The following is a 19867-nucleotide window of genomic DNA, read 5'->3' as shown; positions in this document are numbered from 1 at the left end:
TGAACTTATCTAGGGTGCAGCCACACTTGTCCATGCACCATTGGATATGAGACCATGTATTTAAGACTCATGGTAAATATGTATAGACTATACTACTGAGAGATGCCTCCTTGTACACCCAGAATCACCACCAGCTCAGAGCCTATAATGTCTCCTTTCTTGCTACCATTCTCAAAACAAAAACCTGAGTGAGAGTATTAGAGTATCCCCAACTCATTGCCATTGTTGTGGTTTTTCTAAGTATTCTTTGTCCCACCTCCTATTTTGCTTTCTTTCCAGCCCAAGTCTTTCCACCCTGTATCTGGCCTTTCTACTCCCAATTCAGAGTTTTCATCCTGACTTCTCCCTCTGCTGGGAAAGTTCTTATCCCTATATCTCATACCCTTTTGACCTATGGAGTTGTGTAGGCCCCAAGTCTCTCAAATGTGTGTCTAATGAAACGCTGTTCACATCTCCTGTGACCCCTTAGCTTGCTTTATGTTTTCTCATTGTAATTATCACTCCTGAAATTACAGTATATGTTTGTTTAGTTTTTTCTTGTCTGAATCTACCACTAGAACGTAACCTTCTTGAGGAGAGGCCTGTTTTCTTTTCCACTCAACTACCTAGTTCAGAGCTTGCCATGGAAGAGGCATGAGGCAATATTAGTGAATCAATGAATGAATCATGCACATATTTCCATGTCAAAACATATATATATATATATATATATGTCTTCAGTGTTATTTTAATAGCTGCATAGTACTTCACTAGTATCCACATTTATTTAAACAGTATATTGTTTTTGGAAATTGAGGTTGTTTCTAGTTTTTTCTTTTAAACTAGCATAACACAAGGACTATGACAGGGAAGGGGGACAGGAGAAAGGAGGAAGAGATTAGGGTTAGAGAAACAAACCCACCCTCTTTCTTTCTTGTTAATCAGGGGCTGCTCTGCTTCCCACAACCCGATTGATTTCTAGTGGTTACATCTCTTTTAAATCAGGGTTCCTGGAGCAGTTTGCCCCTGTCAGATGCCTTATTGCAGCTACTTGGTTGTCAGGTCTAGCTGTCTAGGCTCTAGTTCCTACTTAAAGATGATGAGGTATGGAACTAAATGCATGAAGCATATCCTCAATTAATGTTAAGTCCCTTCCTGTCTCTATTGATCAAAGGGGAAGGTGTTAATTTATTCTTCCTGTACCCTTCAGTTTCATTCTGCGTCTTAGTCCTTTGGAGATAATTGAGGTAGAGTGTTACATACTATAATTTAGGATAGTAGGTTTTTTATTTTTTGTTTTTGTTTGTTTGTTTTGAGACAGAGTCTCACTCTGTCACCCAGGTTGAAGGGCAGTGGCTTGATCATGGCTCGCTGCACCCTCCGCCTCCCGGGTTCAAGTGATTCTCCTGCCTCAGCCTCCCAAGCAGCTGGGACTACAGGCATGCCCCACCATGCCTAGCCAATTTTTGTATTTTTAATAAAGACAGGGTTTGGCTATGTTGCCCAGGCTGTTCTCAAACTCCTGACCTCAGGTGATCTGCCCGCCTCAGGATCCTAAAGTGTTGGGATTACAGGCATTAGCCACCATGCCCAGCCTAGGATAGTATTTTCATGCAAGAGGTTTTGAGTGTCCAAATAATGATATACTGAATTTGGAACCTGTAGGAGAGATTATCTAGCACTGTGATTTCAAATGCCGCTCTGGGAGGGGTTGAAGAAGGTAGGAGGCAGAGTGAGAGTGTTCACAAGTCAAATGAGTCAACTCATCTGGAAAATTCAGAGTGCTGAGTTTACAGAGGAACCCAACTCTATTCTTCCCCACTTTCTCACTTATAATATGTAGACTCAGCTATAAGAATATTTAAGGCCTGTCCTAATTTCTACCCCCAGTTTCTTGACTGCAACTCAGCATGGGAGTAACTGACTGAAGGTTAATGCTCAGACTGGGTCTGTATTTCTCTGAGAATAAACTTTTATCTTACATTGCTAAGAGACCTCCCTTTTCCACAATATATACTAAACTATAGCTCTGCTCTTATAATAATAAAATGCAAGATTGCTGGGTCTATTTCCTAGAAGCAAACAGTATTAATCTACATACCTGAAATGCTTTCTGAATATGTGTTTTTCGCAAAAGCATCTGTAGGTTTTGTCATAAACACATAGTGTTGAAGGAAACTAAATTAATTACATGCACTTTAATACTGAAAGTACAAAATAACAAACCTTACCTAGAATGCATATTTTTATCTGTCTTGCTGAGAGGAAAGAGAGATGAAAGAAAAATGTGTACTTAAGAGTTCATTTAATAGTGTGGAGAGTGAGGTGCAAACATGTGTATGAAAAATGAATGCTAAAGTCAGATATTTTTGAAATAAATGAAGTAGAAACATTTGCAGCTGAAATACAAGTATAATCTCAGCAATGACTGAAACAAATATAATCACTAATAAGATATTTCTGGAGGCTCACAAAAAATATAATCAATTTTTCAGTTCATAAAATTTCAAAAAATTGAATTTACATTTGCTAAACCAATTAACAAATTCTAATTTACACAGTGTTGATGCTTCTAATTGGCAGTCGTGCATTTTTATGAGTCTTCCTGTTAATCTCTTATGGTAATCAAACTCACAAATTTAAAATTCATTGGTGTTCTTGATACATGTAACTAGTTAAAATTCTTAATTAAATTAGGGTGACTAAAAGAAAAGTCATTTTAAGAGTAAAATCATAAAGTGTTATGACTAATGCTGTACAAATTAGCATAAGGTAGATTTGGGGAGAATCATTCTGAAGACTTTGCAATTAGGAGCACCTGCTATTAGTGCACTTGTTAAACTTTTATCAATTAATCATTACTCTCTCAAATAGCAAGAAAAATTGAATGTTGTGAATATGAAGAGAGTGATTAATTGTAAGTGGCAAATTGCTGACTGGTTCCATTATTACCTGTGCTTTAAGAATTTTTAGAAATAAATATCTATTATCGGTTTTATGCATACATGAATTATACTAATGTGTTCAGTATTGGTTGGTTTTCTGTTTTACTTATTCTGTAATAATTGTTTTCTTAAAGTTATAAAGATGAATTGGAGAACATGGATTCTGTAATGGAACATTATTATGGCTTCATCAGAAACATTTAATGATTGAATTATTTAATCTTATTCTCTAAGTATACTACATCCAGATTTTTTATTAAAAGGGGCATAGGAAGAGACAACACTTGTTTTTCTGTGGTGTAGAAATCAACCCCTATTTGTAGTACAATTTAGGATTAAACAGCATAGCACTCTGACTTCAAAATGTTAATTAATTCTCAATTTGGCCTGCTGTTCTCAAACCCAAGCATTTAGATTACAAAGGGCACCTTGGTTAAGACTCATTTTATTATAAGTTAAAATTGCAAAAAAAAATTGATTTAGAAATGTGTTTCTAAATCAATGCAGTAATAGCAGGGTACCTAAAGTCTTTGCTAGAATGTACTTTTCATTATTCTAAGATTCACACAGGGATCTCTAATGGTCCCTGAAAATCCAGAGATTATCAAGAAATGTGACTTTAAGTACCATGAAATTGCTATAGCTATTTATCTTAGCCACTCATAGATAAAGCCATATAACTATTAAATGGAAAGAGTCCCAAGTATAGGAAAGACTTCAGCTATATTTTATATTTTAGAAAATTATAGGACATGAGTCTAAATTAGGAATAAGAATGGGGGTGGTTGTGGGGGGAAGATGACCTATAAACCAAGCCTTTACAAATTCCAGATTCAACCAAAAAGTAATAAATATCAAAGGAGGATGTTCTTCTTACCTTCTGGAAAAAAAAATACTCTACCTAGCATTGCCTTGTATAGAAGCTTTGGGATCACAGATGTACCCTTATACTTGGCTAATCTTGTGTGGGCTTTAGGTCATGTGTTTTCCTGACTGCCTAAGCTATAAGAAGGAAGTCCCTAATTCAGAACAGAACTATCCAGGCATGGAAGGCGAAGTCTAGATCAGGGATTCTCCATGGACATTCAGGGCCAGAGTGTTCTCTGTGGAGGGAGGCAGCTCTTCGTGGAGAAGATGTTAAGCAGCATCCCTAGCTTCTATGCCCTACACTCTATAGGACCCCTGCAGCTGTGATTCCCTCAACTGTCTCCAGACATTATCAAAAATCCCCTGGGTGGCAAAGTCATCCTCCATTGAGAACCACTAATCTCCATCTATATAAAATTCTAGATATTATTTATGTGGTAGATCAGGTGGATTCAGATCCCAGTTATATCACCTTTCAGGTCTTGGTAACAATACCGCTCAATTCATTTTCCCATTCTGCTATTCACTAACCCTGTGATTTTGGTTTTCATCTTTAAATTTTAGTCTGTTCACTTATAAAACGGAGATAATAGGTTTCAAGTTAATAGAATTGCTGTGGGTAATAAATAAGATATTACATATAAATATATAACATAATGCCTATCATATTATTAATCTTTAAAAAAAGTTGATCTTTTCGTATTATTATTTTGGGTTGTTATTGGTCCATTATTATTTTATAGCAATGAAATCTGTGTCTAGATGTCTTCTCAAGTTGCACTAGAGAAACTTTCAAACACAGATAATGATGATAACTAACATTTGTATAACACTGTAGAGAATCTAAATACTATTACAGAGCTTGTTATTTTCCTATCAACTTTTTTTTAGGATAATATGCCCAATAGTCTATTGAACGTTGTGAAGAAGTTCAAAAGAAACAAAAGTCTGTTTGGGACCTTCAAAGAACTTAAAACCCAGTCAGGGAAAATGATTCTTCTCATAAAGCCATTAAAGAAAAGTAGACAATGCTGTTCTATACGTATTTATTAGATGCAAACTCGTTGAGGATCGTGATAGTGTCGTAGACACCATTTTAATTCCCCCACTGGTACTTTGCAAGTCGAAGGCAATCCGTAAATATTGGCGGGATGAAGAAATGGAAGGAATGTCAGAATTTAAAAATGACTTTTCTTCCAAGTTGCTCTTGACTTATTATATGGCCTTATTGAAGTCATGCCTGTAAGTTGATCTCTCTCAGTAAATGGAAACGGTAATAATAATGCCCAATACCTGACGTTTATATCACCCCAAATAGTTTGTAAAGCATTTTCACTTACATTATCATATCTCATGTTAATATATCATCAGCTCATTCTCCTTTGAGAGTTCGGCAATCTCACTGCTGCAGCTACATCATGGGTCTTGGCTCTGAAGTGTTTTTTTCAGCCTAGGATGTACCTCAGACTTTAAATGAACTTGACTCCATAAGAATATGCTTTAGTAACAACAGATTGATTATATTATATGAAAGAAGAAGTTATAAGCATAAATAAAAAACGCCTTAAAACCTTTTATCTGATGGAGTAGAGCCCTAAGCATCAGTTTAGTCTCATCCTTTTCCAGATATGGAGATGCAGTCCTTTGGTGAATAGGATTTCCCAGGTTCTCTCTTGGTGGGTCACCGGCCACAACAGAAGTAGAAGCTGATTACTCTTTCATTGTCTCATTGTATGAATCATACAAAAGAAAGAGGATTTAAATTTAACTGAAATTAGTCAGGCTTCCTTTGGCTCTGTAAACTATTTCACTTGTAAGAGCATATACATTTTTTAGCCTCTCATTTATTAACCCAATAAACTAGTGAACACATAATTTAGTTAGCCAATATGGAAAGAAGTAATGTAATGCAGCTGATGTCTCTTCACCAGCCATTTGCTTAAGAAGATTCAAATGAAATTCTTTTTCTCTTCAACTGCAGCTTTGACATCTAATATACACTGAGGTAATTGTCTTAATTTTAGAGAAATCTAGCAACCATCATTAAGTGCAAATGAATTAGATATTTTCAAGCATTAAGTGTATCCATCATGAACTTTTATTTTCATTTTACTCTCACTCAGTTTATTTGGAGAACTAATTAATCATGCAACAAGGTCTATACACTACACATGGACTGTAGCTCTTCATAGATGCAGACAATGAGGCTCGGACTCCTTTTGGACACAAACGTGTAAGAGGTGGCTGACAAATATTGAGAATGTTGGTGGCTGCATGCTAAGACTTTAAGGAGCCACCAGCTATAATTTATGTACTTGGTCTGGTGAGCCATCTTCATACAATTTGAATGCTTGTAGAGTTCTTTATATAGAAAAGCTTTAATAATAAATATGTAAAATGAGAGATGAGTAAGTCAACCAGCAGTAATTACATTCAAGGCTAGAATAAAGGGTCTTAGTTATGTAATCATTGGTGAACTATAAAGCAGAAGTTAAACTTTCTTTGAACACTATCTAAAACAAGGTGCATGTCTGAGGGCCAAATCTGGATGAAAATAGAAATACTGTGGTATCCGTAAAGTTCTAAAGGACAGAGCCCATATTTTATACATTTCTGTACATATTATCATGTAATAGTATTCAACAATTTTTTGTTAAACTGGCCCAGCATTGTCCCTGGAATGTTAATCACCTACTAGTCCATTCCTGAATTTTAGGGATGGCATGGCTTCCAAGGAATCCTCTGCTTGTCCTACATACACAGCTACAGTTTGACCACTTGGGTTACTTATGTGGATGCTAACTGGTTGCTAAATTTACCTGTAAGATTTCTAGAAGCCAGGTTGGCTAATTCTTGGGCAACCCTCTGCCTCCTGTTTTTGTTAAGCCAAGAAAAATGGCCTATTTAACTAGAAATTGTCAAATCTTAAACTGATGCTAACTCCAAATCTTAAAACCTAAATCAAGAGAAACATTCTTAAAAATACCTGAACACTAGGGTCAATTGCTGCAAATGCCTCTGCAGCATCAATATGAATTAATGAAAACGTGGATAGAGTGAAATCTTCATAGAATTTTGTAAATGAGATCAGTTGTGGAGGAATTAGTTTGTCAAAGCGCATGACTGCCAGAAAAACTACGAAAACTTAAGGAAGAGAGATCTATTTTTATCCCAGTCAACAGACTTACCTCTCATAGAAAAAGGATATTGCTGTGACTGGAGTTTTTCTATCCTTTTTCCATATTCCCAAGGGTGATTAAGTTAATGACCAATAAATAGATGTTGCATTCCCTGAAAGATGATTTAAACAACTTTTGATGCCTTTGCCCTAATAACAATACTCATCATATCTAGAAACTTCGATCATGTCTCCTTGCAAGATGCCACTGACAAAGAGGCTTGTTTTTTCCTACAACAGCCCTGATACATTATTATATAATCTGTAAGCCTGTACCCAGCTTCAGAACTGGCATCCTCTGCTAGCCCTCCAGACGGAGACACTGAATATTCTTGCCGTCATCCCTCTCAGCTCAACACCACTCCCCTGGGAAAAAGTCCTTCATCGTTTTCCAGGTGTGGCTAACACCACTGTAACTAACCAACCCAATCCAGAGGCCCTGAAGTTTCAAAAATAAAAATTCCTGCTTAGAAATTTCTCCATAGACAAAATGAGATCGGTTTGCCAGTTTCAAGATGAGCTCTCCACCAATAATAGGGTTCAGTGCTCCCTACACAGGAATACAACAGTTTCAGTGCTTTGCTCCTGACAGCCTCACTGGCAAGTGTTGCTTGAAAGGGAAGGCTTCTTTTATGTCAGGAAGTTGTATATCCTACAGTTAAGGAACTTGATGGTTAGAAACACAATTTCTGTACAAGAGACTTACATTTTAAAGCATTGATCTCTCTAGATTCATGGTGTTTGATTCTTTATCTGTTAGGGTAAATATTTTTGGAGTATTGTCTACTTTTTCTCCTGGTTTGAAAGGACATTCCAGCAGCCAAAGAAGTCACTAGTGAAGTTGAGAGGAGCAATCTTAAAACGACCATCTTTGAGCTGCCTCTCTCATAAAACCCGAACATCTTCCATTGAGTCTGAGTTTTTATCTGATGTGGTAGATACAATGATTTTCCTTGTCATGAAAAGTGACACCAACTGATACGAGTTATTTCCAGTCTTGGCTGCACATTAGATTCACCTTGAAAGCTTTAAAAAATACCAACGCCCAGGCCCTACCCAAAAAATTCTATGTAATTGATCTAGGACAATGAAAACCCATTAGTGTTATTTTTTTTCTAACTCCCCAGGTGATTCTAATAAGTGCCCAGAATCATGAACTTATGCTTAGATTTATTATCTCTCTCTGTGATAATCTTTTAAATTTATTTAGCTTTACAATGTTCTGCAAAGATAATCTTCCCTGGAGGACTGAAGGGTAAGATTGATGATGAACTCAGTATTTCTCTACCTGAAGCCATTGGGGAATGGATTGGCCACCTCTTCCCACTGGGCCACTATTTTAGATATAGAAAAATTAACCTAAAAGGGATATTTATCATTAAATGTGTTCATGAACTAAACGTGGTGGTGCTAAATGGTAGATATAAATCTAGAGGAAATATTGCACTTGTCCCTGGATCAAATATTCTCACTTATCATTTATCATCAAAAGACATATTAAAAAATTCTGCCTTAGTTACTTAGTGAAAATGTTTCTCCCTTCTCCATCTTTTAACAGATTAATGAAGACTTAAACCTGATCTGCTCTTGATCTACCAGGGTCTGATTTGACAAGGAGGATCGGATAACTAAATGAATCTTTGATCAGGTTAGTGTGCAACATGTGAAGTAAAAAATAAAGGCTAATGTGTTTTTACAAATTTTAAATCTTAATAGATGATAGGGAGTTTTGGTTCTGCCAAGATGGAGTAGTTACATTTCTCTCCAACCTCTCCCCTCCAACACATAATGTTAAAAAAAAAAAGCCCTGGACATAACAAGGCATATAAATTCTCAGAAACGGGGGAAAGAAGAAAGTCGTCTGCAAAGGGACCTTGAGACTTGAGGAACAACATGGTGATGAGTTTCCTGTGTCTCCTCATTGCCTCTCACTTATCCCAGACAGTGCCAGGCAGAAGCTTCCAACCCAGAATTGTCAACAGCCACAAACCAAAATGCTCCAAGAAAAACCTGCTCAGCCCAAGCCAAGAGACCAGGAAACATGGCCCAACATTAGGAAACTTGCTTGGCAACATCACCCAACTCTAACCAAACATGAATGGGAAAAAATTATATCTTGCTTTCCTCTCATTTCAGCCATGCAGTGGGAAGTTAATCTTCCACACCCAGGTGAAAATAGGCAGCACTCTGATTCCCCACAGCTGATCGATGTCCATGGGGCTTAGCAGGGAGATAATATTCCATCCCCTTCTGGTGAAGATGGGCAGTACTCCAATTTCCCCACAAGAGTTATGGCAGTGGAGCCTGGTGGGGGGTGGGGGCTGAACCTCCACTCTCACCTGCAGTCAACAAGATTAAATAAGGAGGTACCAGTTGTGGCTAATCTGCACTTTAGTCTACCTCCACCCCAGGTGTCAGCAAGACTCAGTGGGAAACTAAACCTCCACACCTATCTAGTATCAAAGAGATGGAATAAAGTAGTAGAAGGCAGGGTCGTTGACAATGGAATAGTTGCCCTCTAACTTGGTGTCAGCAGGACCAGTGAGAAGCTAACCCTGCCTGGCACTCAACAGGCAGAAGTGGTAGTGGGAGGCAGGAATAATTGAAATTCCACTTCTTCTGGTGTCAGGCTCAGTAGGGAACCAAACTTCATTGACACCCTGCAGCAACCATGCAGTGTGAGTCAGTGTCCACTTTTGCCAGGGTGTGGTAGATGAAGTTGAACACATACAGCCACCCAGATCTTGAGGTGCCCCTTAGAAGTGGCATGGCCTGCACAGAAATAATTGTTATATAGGAACCAGAGTCTCATAATATAATATCCAATATGTCTAGGACACAATAAAAATTTTTTTCATATCAAAAGCCAGGAAAATCACAATAATTAGAAAAGCAACAAACAGAAGCTAGCACCAAGATGGATCAGATGTTTCAACAATTTGACAAGGATTTTAAGGCAACCATCATAAAAATGCCTCAATCAAAAAGTCACAGAATCTCTTGAAACTAGTGAAAAAATAGAAAATCTCAGCAAAGAAATAGAAGTCATTTAAAAGGAACCAAATGGAAATTATAGAAATAAAAAACACAATTTCTTTTTAAAACTCACTGAATGGGCTCAAGAATAGAATGGGAATGGCAGAGGATGGAATCGGTGAACTTGAAGATAGATCAATAAAATTTTCTCAGTCTAAACAGCTGCAAGAAAATAGATTGAAAATAAAAATAAAATCTCAAGGGCCTGTGGGACAATAACAAAAGAATAAACAGTATCATTGGAGACTTAGAAGGAGAGGAAAAAGAATAGAACTGAAAAAGTATTCAAAGAAATAATGACAGGCCAGGCATGGTGGCTCATGCCTGTAATCCCAGTACTTTGGAAGGCTAACTAAAAACTTTCAACATTTGGTAAAAGGCATAAACCTACAAACTCAAGAAGCTGAGCAAACTGCAAATAGAATATCCAAAGAAATCCATGCCAAGATACATACAACATAAATAAACTTCTGAAAATTCAAGACAAAGAAAAAATCTTTAAAATGGCCTCAGAGAAATAATACATTACTTATAAGAACATACCAATTTCACACCTACAACCAGTGAGGACAGAACAAAGTGACATTTTTTAAATATTGGAAGAAAAGAACTCAATCACAAATTTCATGTCTGATAAAAATAGCTGTTAAAAATGATGGGAAAATAAAGACATTCTCAGTAGAAGTAAAGCAAAGAAAATTTATTAGCAAATCCACTGTTAAAGAATGATTAAAGAACATTCTATAAATGAGAAGGCAATATTAATAGAAGGCTTGAAACTTTGGAAGGAAATAACATTGGAATGGATAAAAATAGGAATAAATATAATAGACAATCTTCTTGTAAAGTTCTTACATCATGTTTGACAATTAAAATAAAATTTATAACACCTTCTAATGTGGTACTTAATGTATGCTGAACAAATATGTAAAACAATTCTATTTTTAAGTTGAATAGGGTAAAGGGAACCCAATGGGTGTAAACTTTCTAAGCTTCACTCAAAGTGACAAAATGTTAATAACGCCAGACTAATACACATATTGTTATAACCTGGGCCACCCCTCCTGAAACTAAAATTACCATCAATAAAAAACAGGATAAAATTTCATAAAATATTGAAATAACCCACAGAAATGTAAGACAGGTGAAACAGAGGAACATGAAACAGAAAACAAATATTTTCTTTTATACTTTTTGCTGTCTTAAAAAAATATATGTCGGGTATTCATGTAAGAGTATCTGACTATATACTCTTAATATATTCAGATATATTAAGAGTAAAGAATCCAATCATAAAGAAGAATCATATCGTAAGAATCCAATCATAAAGAAGAAACTAAAACACTATTACCTAAGGTATAAATTCAGGAAGTATACAAGTGACATTTTTAGAGAGGGAGTTTAAAGTAAGCTCTCAAAAATTTGTTTTCTGCCTGAAGAATGATAGCTTTCATTTCAGTCAATTTTTAGTTGTTCAGATAGCTAATATATTGTGGTCCCATCTAGCATATCTAAAATGAGCTATTTCTCATTTTTTAAAATATCATTTTACTCTTCCAACAGTATAGAATCATTAGTTTCTTAGAAGAGCTATGTATATCAAAATAATACTTTTATATGTTTTTATTATAAAGGAGATAAAAATACATTAGTGAATCAAAAGCAAGGCTTTTCAGACTAATGTTCAACTAAAAGAAGAGGTATTTAAGGTACATTTATGTTATCTGATGTTGATCACTTATTATGTTTTTAAATCATCTGGTAAAATATTATTCAAAATAATAAACGATGGTTGCTTTTATTAATATTGTAACTTTTTTGTGTTTTTCTCTTTGCTTATTTGTAATTAATAAAGTTTTTTTCAAGAAGCATGCATTGGTATTATAAGATAAAAATTCCAGGTTAGTATAATATAATAGCCATCAGTAAATTCTAATTCCTCCATATATTCTCCCAAAAACTATACAGATCAAGGACGTGAGCAAACAACAAACAACATCACCATCAAAGAGGATGCTAAGAGAAGGAAAATATTTAAATTATTTTTATGATTAGAGCATAATATTGAAACTAGAAAACTGGAACCCTAAATAATTTAAACTACCAGTAATTTCATTTATGAATATCAATGCAAAAATCTCAAATAAAATATTATCAAGCAAAATCAAACAGCACATTAAAAAATAATATATCCTGACTAAGTAGAATTCATCACAATAATGCAAGAACGGTTCAACAATTTTTAAAAAGCCCTTAATGTAATTCAACGCATGAGTAGATTTAAGGAAACAAAATCATACATCTTCCTAGATGCTTAAGAGGCATTTAAAAATTCAACATCATTTTCTAACTTAAAAAAAAGACTCTGTGAAATAGAATTCAATGCATTCATCCTTAAATTGATTATATACGTGTCTGTGTGTCTATGTATGTATGTATATCTAGTCCTCAACACAAACAGTAACATTGTGTAGAAAACACCACATAAATTTTCACTAAGGCAGGGATAAGACAAGAATGCCTATGATTTCCACTAATATATCATCTTGTTTTTGAGCTATTACTGATATGGTTTAGATCCTTGTCCCCACCTAAATCTCATGTTGAACTGTTATCCCCAGTGTTGGTGGTGGGGCCTTTTGGGAGGTGATTGGATCGTAGCAGTGGTTTCTCACTAATAGTTCAGCACCATCCCCTTGGTACTGTCCTCATGATAGTGAGTTCTCATGAGATCTGGTTGTTTAAAAGTGTTTGGCACCTCTGCTTCTCTCTCACTCCTACTCCAGCCATGTGATGTATGTGCTCCCCCTTTACCTACTCCCATGATTGTAAGTTTCCTGAGGCCTCCCGAGAAGCTGAGAAGACGCCAGCATCATGCTTCTCATACAGCCTGCAGAACTGCAAGCCAATTAAACCTCTTTTCTTCATAAATTACCTGGTCTCAGGTATTTCTTTATAGCAATGCAAGAATAGACTAATACAATTTCTCAATGTAATAATAAGCCCAATAATTAAGAGTATAATGATTATAAAGGAAAAAACAAATACTATATCTGTATGTATGAATTACAATAGTATACTTGAAAAGAATCAATAAAAATATAATTATAAACAAAAATATAATTCCACAAGGAATCAACATATAAAATTAGCATGCAAAAATTATTTCACATATGCAAAAATAATTACAAAATATAATAGAAGGAAAGATCCCCTAACAACAAAAAAGTGAGCAAAATGAGAAATACAGTGAATAATAAATGTGCAAAATCTATACATGGAAGATAATAAAACACTACTGAGATGGAGTCACCTACTGTACCCATGTTGGAGTGCAGTGGCATGATCTTGGCTTCCTGCAACCTCCATTTTTCAGGTTCAAGCGATTTTCCTGCCTCAGCCTTCCAGGTAGCTGGGAATTACAGGTCTACCACCATGCCCAGCTAATTCTGAACCTGGGAAATGGAGGTTGCAGGGAGCCGAGATCGTGCCACTGCACTCCAACCCAGGTGACAGTACGAGACACCGTCTCAAAAAAAAATAATTTAAGCCTCACTAACATTGGGATATACCAACATGTATACCTCTGGATAAATGAAATACAAAGCATTACTTATTAAGTATTGTCTAAAATGCTTACTGTGTATTTAGTAAAGTCTTTAGACCAACCTTTCATATTTTCAGAAATAGGGATAAAGAAAAAAGATAAACATCAAGAGGAAACAATCAGATACATTCAGGATGTGGGATAATCAATGAGAAAATGGGTTTGGTCTGTTTCAAAAGTCAATATACAAAACTATAATAATGGAGAACAGGCTAGTGGTTGCCAGAGACATTGGAGGGAGTGGAAACAGGAGGAAGAAGTTGTGGCTATAAAAGGGGAATACAAGGGATCCTTGTGGTGATGGAACTCTTCTGTATTTTCACTGTATCAATGTCAATATCTTAATTGTGATATTTTTATACTATCATTTTGCAAAATGCTATCATTGGGGGAAATGGGTAAAAGATACATAGGATCTCTCTGTATTATATTTTGCAACCGCATGTAAATCTATAATTCTCTCAACATAAGTTTAGTTTAAAAGTAATTTTTAAAATAAGTTAAATACTTATTTAAAGCTGGGGAGACTATTCTAGATTTTAAAATACTAGGTATAAAATGAGCAAGTGAAAATATGGTCATTACCTTTTGCTGAATATTGATGGTGGATATTTATTTTGTTCAAGCGTTCTGCATGTTTGAAATTTTTCATTATAAAATCAGAAAAATATTCAATCCCATTGTTAGACAATAGGATTGACTTGATTAGAAATTGATCATTTCAGGAAAATAGCTGAAATAATATCATACCAACCTTAGCTACTGAATTTTCTTCTCTTTATGGTCATCTTATTAGTTAATATGACATGCTATTTTTAGTGACTTGCTTCATTAATTTACCCTTTTACTTGCTGAAGACACAGCAATGGTCATATCTGGAAAAAAATTAATATTCATTAATCAACAGAAATTTCTGTTTGATTTATTATGTAGAAATGATGGCAGGGTTTTGATTTGGGGCAACATCAAAAGAAAGAGAAAGTCAGATAAGTAAGATTCTCAAGCTTTTTATTCAGTTTTAACTTTGTGTAGCACCCACAGTGCAAGTCAGCTTGAATGTTGAACTCAGAGCACCCCCCCAAAAAAGAGAGATTACATTAGCCATCAGGTCCGTTTGCCTTTGCAAACTCTTATTTTGTTTCTTTACTTAAGCTTGGCTTGTGACTATTATTCATTTCTTTTACTTCCTACAAATTAAATAGGACTTCTTTTAATGCAAACTTTTTTAACACAACTTTCTGGTAAAAAAAAAAATTCATCACAATTCTTTCTTATGCACTTCTCATTAAAATTTTCAGGTTAAATATATTTCAAAATATCTAACTTAACAGAAATTCTTAGAACTGATAAACGAATTCAGTAAAGTTGCAGGATAAGAAATCAACATATAAAAATCAGTAGCATTTCTATATGCCAGCAGTAAACAATCTGAAAAAGAAACCAAGAAAGTAATGTCATTTACAATAGCTATAAATCAAATTAATCCATGGAAATTATCCAAAGAAGTTAAAGATTTCTACAATGAAGACTATAAAACATTGATGAAAGAAATTGAAGAGGACACAAACAAATGGAAAGCTATTCCATGTTTATGAATTTGAAGAATCAATATTGTTAAAATGTCCATACCACCCAAAACAATCTACAGATTCAATGCAATGCCTATCAAAATACCAATCACATTCTTCACAGAAATGGAAAAACAATTCTAAAATTTACATGGAGCCACAAACAATCCAGAATAGCCAAAGATATCCTGAGAAAAAGGAAGAAAACGGGGGAATCACATTACCTGACTTCAAAGTATACTACAGAACTGTGTAACCAAAATAGCAAGCTGCTGGCATAAAAACAGATATGTAGACCAATGTAACAAAATAGAGGACCCAGAAGCAAATCCATACATCTATAGTGAACTCATTTTTGACAAAGATGCCAAGAACATACAATAGGGAAAGCACAGTCTCTTCAATAAATGGTGCTAGGAAAACTGGATATTCAAATGCAGAATCAGACTAAACCTTATGTCTCAGCATATACAAAAATCAAATAATAATGGATTAAAGATTTAAATCCAAGATCTCACACCATGAAACTACCACAAGAAAACACTGGGGAAACTCCCCAGGACATTGGACTGAGCAAACATTTTTTAATAATATCCTACAAGCCCAGGCAAAAATGGACAAATGGGATCACATAAAGTTAAAAAGCTTCTGCACAGCAAAGGATACAATCAATAAAGTGAAGAGACAACTCACAGAATGGGAGAAAATATTTGTAAACTATCCATTTAATAAAAGATTAATAATCAGAATAGATAAGGAGTTCAAACTACTCTTCGCACATGAGATGCGTCTCCTAAATACAGCACACCAATGGGTCTTGACTCTTGATCCAATTTGCCAGTCTGTGTCTTTTGATTGGGGCATTTAGCCTACTTACATTTAAGGTTAATATTGTTATATGTGAATTTGATACTGCCATTTTGATGCTAGCTGGTTGTTTTGCACATTAGTTGACATAGTTTCTTCATAGTGTTGATGGTCTTTACAATTTGGTAGATTTTTGCAGTGGCTGGTACTGGTTGTTCCTTTCCATGTTTAGTGCGTCCTTTAGGAGCTCTTGTTAGGCAAGCATGCTCTCAGCATTTGCTTGTCTGTAAAGGATTTTATTTCTCCTTCACTTATGAAGCTTAGTTTGGCTGGATATGAAATTCTGGGCTGAAAATTCTTTTCTTTAAGGACGTTGAATATTGGCCCTCACTCTCTTCTGGCTTATAGGGTTTCTTCTGAGAGATCCACTGTGAGTCTGAGATCCGCTGTGAGTCTGATGGACTTCCCTTTGTGGGTAAACTGACCTTTCTCTCTGGCTGCGCTTAGCATTTTCCCTTCATTTCGACCCTGGTGAATCTGACAATTATGTGGCTTGGGGTTGCTCTTCTTGAGAAATATCCTTGTGGTGTTCTCTGTATTTCCTGAATTTGAATATTGGCCTGCCTTGCTAGATTGGGGAAGTTCTCCTGGATAATATCCAGAAGAGTCTTTTCCAACTTGGTTTCATTCTCCCTGTCACATTTAGGTATACCAATCAAATGTAGACTTGGTCTTTTCACATAATCCCATATTTCTTGGAGGTTTTGTTCATTTCTTTTCACATCTTTTTCTCTAATCTTGCCTTCTCACTTTATTTCATTGAGTTGATCATCAATCTCTGATATTCTATCTTCTACTTGATTGATTTGACTATTGAAACTTGTATAGGCTTCATGAAGTTCTCACGCTGTGTTTTTCAGTTCAATCAAGTTGTTTATGTTCTTTTCTATGCTGGTTATTCTAGTTAGAATGTCATATAACCTCTTTTTAAGGTTCTTAGTTTCCTTGAATTGGGTTTGAACTTGCTCCTTTAACTCCTTAACTTCAGAAGGTGGGTAGAAGTTTGTTACTACCCACCTTCTGAAGCCTGCTTCTGTCAATTCATCAAACTCACTCTCCATCTAGTTTTGTTCCCTTGCTGGTGAGGAGTTGTGATCCCTTAGAGAAGGAAAGGCGTTCTGGTTTTTGGTGATTTCAGCCTTTTTGCACTGGTTTCTTTCCATCTTTGTGGATTTATCTACCTTTGGTCTTTGATGTTGGTGACTTTTGTATGGGGTCTCTTAGTGGACGTTCTTTCTGTTGATGTTGAACCTATTTCTTTCTGTTTTTTAGTTTTCCTTCTAATAGGCCCCTCTGCTGTAGGTCTGTTGGAGTTCTACTCCAGACCCCGCTTGCCTGGGAATCACCCACAGGGGCTGCAGAACAGCAAAGACTGCTGCCTGTTCCTTCTTCTGGTTGCCTCATCTCAGAAGGGTACCTGCCCTATGTCAGCCAGATTTCTCCTGTATGAGATGTCTCTTAGTCAGGAAAAATGGGGTCAGGGAGCCACTTGAAGAGGCAGTCTGTCCCTTATTAGAGCTCAAGTGGTATGCTGGGAGGACCATTGCTCCCTTCAGAGCTACTGGGCAGGGACATTTAAGACTGCTGAAGTGGGACCCATAACCACCCCTTTCCCCAGGTGCTCTGTCTCAGGAAGAGAGGGCTTTATTTATAAGTCCCTAATGGGCTGCTGCCTTTTTTTCAGAGATGCCCTGCCCAGCCAGAAGGGAGTCTTGTCACAGTCTGCCTGCAGAGGGCTTGCTAAGCTGCTATGGTTCCACCCAGTTGTTGTGTAAACTTCCCAATGTCTTTGTTTACAAAGGCAAGGTTCAAACCACCTACCCAAGCCTCAGTAATGGTGGACATCCCTTCCCCCACCAAGCTCAAATGTCCCAAGCTCAGACTGCTGAGCTGGCTATGAGAATTTTAATCCTGGTGAATCTAACGATTATGTGCCTTGGGGTTCCTCTTCTTGAGGAATATCTTTGTGGTGTTCTCTGTATTACCTGGGGTTGAATAGTGTCCTGCTTTGCTAGATTGGGAAAATTTTCCTGGATAATATGCTGAAAAGTATTTTCCAGCTTGGATTCATTCTCCCCATCACATTCAGGTACACCAATCAAACGTATATTGGGTCTTTTCACATAGTCCCATATTTCTTGGAGATTTTGCTCATTCCTTTTCATCCTTTTTTCTCTATTCTTGTCTTGTCATTTTATTTCATTAAGTTGGTCTTCGACCTCTTATATCCGTTCTGCTTGATCCATTCTGCTATTTAAACTTGTGCATATTTCACTAAGTTCTCGTGTTGTATTTTTCAACTCCATTAGTTCATTTATATTCCTCTCTATATTGTCTATTCTTTTCAGCATTTCGTCAAACCTTTTTTCAAGGTTCTTAGTTTCATTGGGTTAGAACAAGTTCTTTTAATTCCCAGAAGTTTCTTATCATCCACCTTCTGAAGCCTACTTCAGATAATGGAACACAGTCCTTTTCCATCCAGGCTTGTTCCATTGCTGATGAGGAACTGCAATCCCCTGTAGAGGGAGAGGGGTTCTGATTTTGGGTATGCTCGGCCTTCTTATGCTGGAACAAAGGAGAAAATACTAAGGGCAGCCAGAGAGAAAGGTCAGGTTACCCATAAAGGGAAGCCTATTAGACTTACAGCAGATCTCTCAGCGGAAACCCTACAAGCCAGAAGAGAGTGGGGGCCAATATTCAACATATTTAAAGAACAGAACTTTCAGCCTAGAATCTCATATCCTGCCAAACTAAGCTTCACAATTGAAGGAAAAATAAAAACTTTTATGAACAAGCAAGCACTCAGAGATTTTATTACCACCAGGCCTGCTTTACAAGAACTTCTGAAAGAAGCATTATACATAGAAAGGAACAACCAGTATGAGCCTTTCTAAAAATATACCAAAAAGTAAAGAGCATCAACATAAAGAAGAATTTACATCAACGAATGGATAAAATAGCCAGTTAACATCAAATGGCAGTAACCCTAAATTTACATCGACTAAATCCCCCAATCAAAAGATACAGCCAAAACCTAATGGTATATCCAAAGATACACAAAAACTCAAAACAAAGGGTTGGAGAAAAATTTACCAACCAAATGGAGAGCAAAAATAAATAAATAAACAAAAAGCAGGAGTTGCAATTCTCACATTTGATAAAATAGATTTCAAAGCAACAAAGATACAGTGGTAAAAGGATCAGTGCAACAATAAGAGATCTTAATACCCAGATACATAAGACCCATAACGAGATTTAGACTCAACCAGAGAGAAAATTAATAAGGATATCCAGGACTTCAACTCAGATCTGGAATAAGTAAACTCAATAAATATTTATAGAGTTCTCCATTTAAAATACACAAAATATTGATCGGCCATTATTAATACCCATTTTTAGAATGAAGCAATATTCCTGTTCTCTCTCCCTCTTTTTCTTCCTCTTTCTTCCTCTCCTTCTCTCCTTTTTTTACTTTTCAACATCCTAGTTCCTCACCTCTACTCAATACATTCCTCTGAACACCTGATTCCTTGTGATTCTCCCTTCCCACAAAAAAAAAAAAAAAAAAAAGAATTTCAAGCCAGTGGATCTTAGCTTGCTGGTCTTCATGGGGTTGGGATCCCCCAAGCCAGATCACCTGGCTTCCTGGCTTCAGCCCCTTTTTTTTTCAGGGGAATGAGTGGTTCCATCTTGCTGGCATTCCAGGCACCACTGGAGTATGAGGAGAAACAACAAAACAAAATTGCTGCAGCTAAAATGGCCACACAGTTTTGTGCTGGAAACCCGGGACACTGGTGTTATAGGTACCAGAGGGAATCTC

Source organism: Callithrix jacchus, chromosome 12 (genome assembly GCF_049354715.1).
Source record: "Callithrix jacchus isolate 240 chromosome 12, calJac240_pri, whole genome shotgun sequence".
Classification (NCBI taxonomy): domain Eukaryota; kingdom Metazoa; phylum Chordata; class Mammalia; order Primates; family Cebidae; genus Callithrix; species Callithrix jacchus.
The sequence above is the reverse complement of the archived record's forward strand: the minus strand, read 5'-3'. Positions refer to the sequence as shown.